Source organism: Anabrus simplex, chromosome 9, assembly GCF_040414725.1.
Source record: "Anabrus simplex isolate iqAnaSimp1 chromosome 9, ASM4041472v1, whole genome shotgun sequence".
In the NCBI taxonomy this organism is placed as follows: Eukaryota; Metazoa; Arthropoda; class Insecta; order Orthoptera; family Tettigoniidae; genus Anabrus; species Anabrus simplex.
The window spans coordinates 49,496,684-49,504,152 of record NC_090273.1 but is presented as its reverse complement, the minus strand read 5'-3'; the positions used below and the strand labels follow the sequence as shown (position 1 = coordinate 49,504,152).

The 7,469-nt window shown below is 37.7% G+C and overlaps 1 long non-coding RNA gene across 1 annotated transcript in view; it reads right to left on the bottom strand.

Moving 5' to 3' along the window:
• Positions 1-3,878: 3,878 nt before the first annotated feature.
• Positions 3,879-7,469, bottom strand: part of LOC137502189 (uncharacterized) — a 186,546-nt gene continuing 182,955 nt past the window's right edge. Inside the window, exon 3 of the long non-coding RNA XR_011018709.1 lies at positions 3,879-4,620. This is a non-coding gene — a long non-coding RNA (uncharacterized lncRNA). The remainder of the gene's footprint in view (positions 4,621-7,469) is intronic.

The window sequence follows — 7,469 nt, the reverse complement described above, 5'->3', positions numbered from 1 at the left end:
ATTCTGGGGCTGTACCTTAATTAAGACAAGGCCACTTCCTTCCCACTCCTAGCCATTTCCTATCCCATCGTCGCCATGAAACCTGCCTGTATCGATACGACGTAAAACAAATTAAAATATCATTCGTGATTTGATCTATCAACCTTACTATCAGTATTCTTCTGCAATACTACCTTTCAAAAGCGTATATTCTCTTTCTTTCTGAGCTAGTTATCAGCCATGTTTCACTTCCATACTATGCCATGCTATACACGAAAGCTTTAAAAACCGTTTTTCTAATTCGTATATCAATCTTCGAAGTGAGGACATTTATTTTCTTAAGAAAACAAGCCTTCGGAAAGGTGAGAGGGCTTTTGACATCTAAGGCAATCTCTATTGATTTGGTTCGCAAAGTGTTTTGTGTGGAGTGTAGTGTCGTGTGGAGCTGAAACATGGACGTTAAGAAAGAAACAAAGTATTTAGAAAGTTTTGAAATATGGTTGTGGAGAAGAATGGAAAAAGTGAAGTGGACATACAAAATGAGAAATGATGAAGTGCTAAGAAAAGTAGGAGAGAAGAGACACCTGATGAATACTGTAAGGAAGAGGAAAATATCCTGGTTAGGTCACATACTACGTAGAAATTGTCTTCAACAGAGGGTGATGGAGGGGAAAATAGATGGAAGAAAAGGAAGAGGAAGAAGAAGGTTTGGAATGTTAACAGATGTCAAACAAGGGAGAAGCTATGAATAACTGAAGCAAGATGCTCAGGACAGAGAATAATGGAGGCTGCCCAGTTGATACTTGTCTCAAGTCAGATTCACAGAAGAGGGAGAATAATAAGAAGAAAGACCTTGCTTGTGCTAGTCTGCATTTTATGTCCTTACTTCTGCCTTAATTAATTATTCTACTACCCAAGTAACAATATTCTGCACCTACTTGCTTTAAGACTTCATTTCCTAATCTAATATTTCCTGCATCATCTGACTTCTTTCAACTACGCTCCATTACTTTTGTTTTGGATTTATTTATCTTCATATTTTACTCCTTCTCCAGGACCGTGTCCATACCATTCAGCTATTTTTCCAGATCTTCTGCAGACTCGAATAAAAGTAACAATATCATTGGCAAATCTAAGACTTTTGATCTCCTCTCTTTAGACTGTAATTCCGTTTACAAATTCCTCTTTAATTTCATTTACCACCTGTTCTATATAAACAGTGAAAAAGAAGAGCAATAAATCACTGTAACTAAGTAAAGGACTTTAACGTCGCTTACATAATACATGTTTGTACTTATTGTAATATTAATATAATAAGATGTCGATTCACTAATCATTAATAAAAAAACGGATGGTGTATGTTTGATCCATAAAAAACATTGGACTACATTAACTTACAAGATTTATGCAAAACCTGCTGGAGATAAGTTGAAAAAGAGATTAGAAGACATCCTCTGAAGACTGAATAGGCTACTCCAGTGCTATAATGATATGAAACGTCACTTCAATATACCTAATCAAAACTCACTTATATGAAATAAAATGGAATACGAAGTGGTCATTCAACATCAGTTGTTGCTTGGCTTAGTGAACCTCATTAGCACTGTCTTGATTCTTGTGTGAGGGAGAGTAAGATGAGGCACATTTCACGAATTCAAAAACCTTATCCAAGCTGATGGCACGAGAGAATACTGAATGTACACGCTATTGGCAAATTTTTAGTACTAAGCAAGAGGAGAATCCTACTTTTCAGACCAAAATTATAAACATATAATTTTGGCATTTCTCAAGAATAATTTGGTATTAAATTTGGACGCATCTGTATTATTCTCAAGGACACCGATAGATTAAAACATCTAATTCCGTAATTTCCTATGTATTAATATGTTCATACAGACTGGCGGTGTACGAGCTAGAAACTGATACACAGCCATCAACGTGCCTTTTCTCTACAGCACCGAATTAACTTTTATAAAGTTTTAACGCAATAAAATCATAAACAGTCTATTAAGTTTTAGTATTAGACCACACATTCAAAATATACTGAAGAATAGAAAAGTATCACGAATCACATCGTTGCCATATGTTTATCCTAAAACATTCTTTTAAGGGAGGCACATACAAATTAGCTTTGCTTTGGGCCTCATATTGGAGCCATATTTTATAATAATATACATTCTGGGTGTTCCTATTTATCTCAGGCTAGGTTATACTAATTGCCTCTAAAACGTTTCAAGTAGAGCAACTTTAGGTTTAGGATAAATCGAATCATTTAAATGCTACGATTAGGAAATAAGAAATAAAGAAAAACCTAAGAATTGTACAGAAGGGGAAGTTTGAACACTTGAGACATCAGCCTATGATGAAAGAATACTTTAGGTGATTATTCTGCGGGATAATTTACAGGTATTTGGAAGATATTGGATATCCTGGCTGAAAAATCTTATGAACCAGTTAGATACTTCACCTCCCGAACTATTTTAAACTACAGTAAGTAAGGACAGCATTGCCACGTGGACAGCTAATATCCGGTAAAGAAAACGACGACCTCCCCAATCATGTATTGAATATAAATAATTGCAAAGTATTTAAAATGCATTCCGTTCAGGGATAGACAAAATTTTATCTTCAACTCGGAGCTTTCACGCTCCCAAAGTCTACAGTGATGTTTGTTTTACTCACAAATGGCCTGTGTGAAGGCAAAATGAACTAAGCTTCAGTTTCAAAAATAATGAATAAAGGGTAGCACACTATCTTAGTAGACGTGTTGCACAAAATGTACACATAACAGGGCGATGTGTCGATAGATGCACGTTTTATGGGGACATTTCATTTTTGCTCAGCGTAAGGTGTCCACATTGACGGCAAAGCAACTGCGAGTCGCTGTTGGTTCATGGTGAAAAAGAGAAAAACATTGTTGATGTTGATACCCTAGATTCGGACGATGATGTTGGGGACAATGTATTCACAGCTGAATGTGGCAATCCTGTTCACGTTTCTTGTGATTGTTTTCAAGTATATATATGTACTGATGATATCCTAAAGCCAGTTTAAAGCATAGAAATCCATCCTACTAAAGTCATTCACTTTTACCAGCCACAATGAACCAAATTAATGCAACACCTTACCAAACTAAATACGTACGTATTATTCATCAATTTTACATTAAAGGTGTTTCTAACAACTGCATATGCATATTAGTATATACAGGAAAACCTACAACTATGAAATATAGTAACATTTTCTAGAAAATATTCAGGACTAAATTTAAACGTTTTTCTTAAATACGTATAAGGATAAGCAAAAACTAAAGGGATTTCTACGAGCACCTCTAGAAGCAGACCGTACGCATCCTATCCTAAAGCATCACCCACAACTTATTCTTTTCAGATGTCTGCTGCCAACAGCACACAAACATACTCCCCTTTTATCACCTTTTTCATCTTCTCAACTGATGCAAACAGCTAGTCGTAAAGAGACCCAAGGAACTCCGGGAGCCAAATATTCGGCTGTGAAAGGTGATTTCCGATCCCAGGACAATTAAGTTTATGAATGAGATATACGAGAACCTAAGTTAATGAAATATGCCAGACTATCTCAACAACATGTCTAATTATGACTTTCATACGCAATCTCGATACTAAATGTTCTACTATAAACCCAAAGGACGAAATGGGGGTTGTATAAAACTTTGTGGCACTTAGTTCATTACACCGGCCAAATGTATCTCAGTAAAGTTTTTCTGGAAAAATAGCCGATTGAGAAATGGATATTTAATAGGGCAAGCATACAAGAAAGAAAACTTGATTATAAATCAATGAAAATCATAAGCCAATGTACATTTTTTATAAATCAGGCATGCTGAAAGTGAGATAAATAATTGCATTACTTACATTTCGTGGGTTCCGTTGGTAGTAGGGGTAGCATTCTGCTGCTGTTGTTCTTGGTGCTGCTGAGGTACTTTCTCCTCATAAGGCGCTGGGGGTGGTGGTGCAGGCTTGCTGTACGGGTGGGGGTGGGTAGTGTTGTTATTATTGTTGTGATGGTTCAAACTACTCACTTTATTAGCATTGCTATCAGTTCCACTTTGCGGCGAGATCTTCCCTGCCAAGGCGTTCAGCGTGTGCAGCATATTTATAATAAAAAACGATCACTAAAACACAAACACACTACACACTTTTACTTTAACTGTAATATCACACGTTTTCAGACTAGAACCGTAATAGAAATCAGCTGCACACGTTGGTTTCCTTTTTCACTTTCTTGAATTTGTACCTTCTAGATTTTGTCCTATGATCTGGTACTGTTGTTTATAAAGATATCAAAATGGTGTCCCCAGGATACTTTTAGAAAAAGGCGGGTTATAAATTTGAAGTAATATTCAAAACACTCGAGGAAACACTAGGGGCAGAACCGACAGAGACACATACACAGAAACATATATAAAAGAATAAAAACCTTCTGGTAGCAAGACCACGAAGCGAATGAAGTGTTATCTGTTCACCTTTATGCTGTGTTGGAGATGAGTGATTGGGCGGTCACTTGGCAGGGCTTATCACCAAGTCCCCTTATTGGATAACGTCACTTCCCCTCACAAACTCTCTCTCTGTTCACACCAAATCTCTTCTCCAACGTACGAGACTGCAAAGAAAACATATCCCATCCCACTCAAATCAACCAGATCAGTTTGTGCTAAACTACACACTATACTACTCAATACATGAAAGTTTTAGGAACTGAGACAGATCCTACGGTATATACATTGCTTAACACTTTGATAAATATTGACAATAATACATTCTCCTATACAGGGTGGACCATCAGTCAGTTTACCAAACATTATACCAACAAATTTATTGGGGAGTATCAAAATATAACTGAAGGGTTGATTCCAAAAACCAGACAAGTCCAACATTTTAAATGCTCGGAACTGCCAAAAACAATGTAGTTGTGAAGCTGTTGTGTGTAGTACATTAAAACACACACCTTAAATTTGTAAATCGAACTCACATATCGACGGTGCGCGAGCAAAATCTCGTATCCCACGCTTTCTTCCGACCCATTATCCTCCTCAAGACTGGTCACGCCTCCTAGTCACACATGAATATGCAGTCCATCAGGACAACGTTCGTTGTGTTCATTTTCCTGCGCTGACGTGTAAAGGAGAATGAGCCTTAAACGCATTATACTGTAGGAATCCGTAAATACTTCATGAAGGTATACATTCCTACAGTAAGGTACAATTAGTTAGGTTCATTTTCCATGTGTGTCTGGGAAGTGTGACCAGTCTTAAGGAAATTAATGGATAGGATTGTGCGATACGAGTTATTGTTCGCGCACCGTCGATATGTCTATCCATATGTACCTAGGTAGTGTAAATATCTGGTTTAAAATAGTATATTAAAGTAGAAGAAATATGCACGTTTTAGACGTCTAGTTTTTGTAGAATTTTAAAATTAAAATTGAGCCTAATCCTAGAAATATAACCATGAAAATACAAGAAGTAATCCTAACAGTTTGAATGTTGATTGTTGCATCTAATCACTATCAAAACCACCAGAATTGTCATCATTCTCTGTCTCAACATTTTCTTCTTCGGATGGATCTGGAGAAGTGGATGCCAGATTCTCCTGTAACAACTCATAATGCTGACGATATGCCGGGTTTTAAAGGTGCTGTAAAACACGTCTATTTTCTTACCAGGCTGCAAGTTCAGTAGATTTCTGCTCAAATTTTGGCATATCAAGGCTGCTGATGCTTCTTCGGTACGTCTTGTTTCTCACAATATGTCTCTGCCGCGCACCATATAGTACGACTTCCTCAGAATGATGTGTTCATCGTCTTTATTGAACCCCATTATACGTTTCAAGGGAGGTTTATGTTTCCACGAAATAAAGGTTCGACAGCATAAGAAGTCGCTGAGTCTCATTATCTTCAGGTCAAATAGGATTCGGAAGCTCCCTTGCTTTCTGGTTCGTAGTGCAAAGAACGGCACTGGTTTTATCTTAATTTAGTAGAAACCAACAAATGTGGCTGCTATACATTATATCTCGGGATTTGTCTGCTGCCTGAAGAAGAGAACGACTGCTAGGTAGCGCAAACTGAGGAGTTCCTTTAGTCACCATAACACAAAAATTTGACTTGCCTGGTTTATGGAATCAATACTTCAACAACAACTTTTATTAAAATTGTCTGAATTACTCTCAATGGAAATTTGACACAGTTAAATGTCAATCTTGACATATTTTCAGTAACATTTCTAGTTTACTGTACACCCAGTTTCAACATTCCATCTTCGACTGCAAAATTCAGGTCGTCAATATTCCTAAGAAGTTTACAAGCCCTCAAGGCATTCAATTAGCGTGAAGTTAATTTACATGTATGGGAAGCCCAGTTTGTCGGCAACTGACAGCTAATTAATTATTGAAAACTAGCATTGGGAAAGCATCTGGCTTCTGTTCTGAAGTGAGAGGGAAGCTAGATAAATATTGTTGAAGGCAGGACTGGCACCAAGTTCTAAGATATTAAATGTTCTTCCTGTTGTTTTTTGTTGTTGCTGTTGCGTGCTTACTGCGAAAGCTGTTTGGATCTTCAACAATTCCACCGTCAGCGTAACTGAATAAGCGTACTAAGGAAATGAGGAGTAAGATAGTTTCCTGTTGCTTAACTCATCGAGTTAGAAGGCGCTGTTCCATATCAGTTTGCCAAGCCCAGTGAAATATATTCACCAACCGATCATATGAGCAGCACTTTCATATCATTCATTATAAAGACGGCTGCAGAAGAAATGGTGTCAGTAGCTTTCCTCATACCTCAATCTCTTTCATATTGTCAAAGACAAGGACGAGACTGAGATAGAAAAGTGAAAATAACAAACATATCAGGAGACATAGTACACTCTGCACATTCAACAGAGACAGATATGGATAGAAGAGTGTACTGTCACATAGCATTTCTATATACTTCTCTGATATAAATAGCGTTCGGCTCCATGGCTAGATGGTTAGCGTGCTGGCCTTTGGTCCAGAGGGTCCCGGGTTCAATTCCCGGCCGGGTCGGAAATTTTAACCTTCATTGATTAACTCCGATGGCTCGGGGACTGGGTGTGTGTGAAGTCTTCAGCATTAGAATTCATCATAGGTAGAGCCCCATTCTCACAGACGCGCAGGTCGCCTACACGGCGTCAACTAAAAAAGACCTGCACCAGGCCTCTTACGAGGCCACACACCATTATTATTTTGATGTAAACAGTAACTACAAAGAAATAAGGGCGAATTTTACCAACACTCCATGACTCCTCCAATACAGGTCGTGGTTATAAGGGATCTCGTGCTTCTTTTTGATACTGTTGAGCTTTGCTGTCTTTTCACTAAGCAAATTATTATCATGAAGCATGTTTCATTCATATTTATAAATAAATTTACCAAATATCTGAATCCGCTTCATAACAGAGTGATCAGGGCTCAAAACCCAGCTAATGCATACAAACA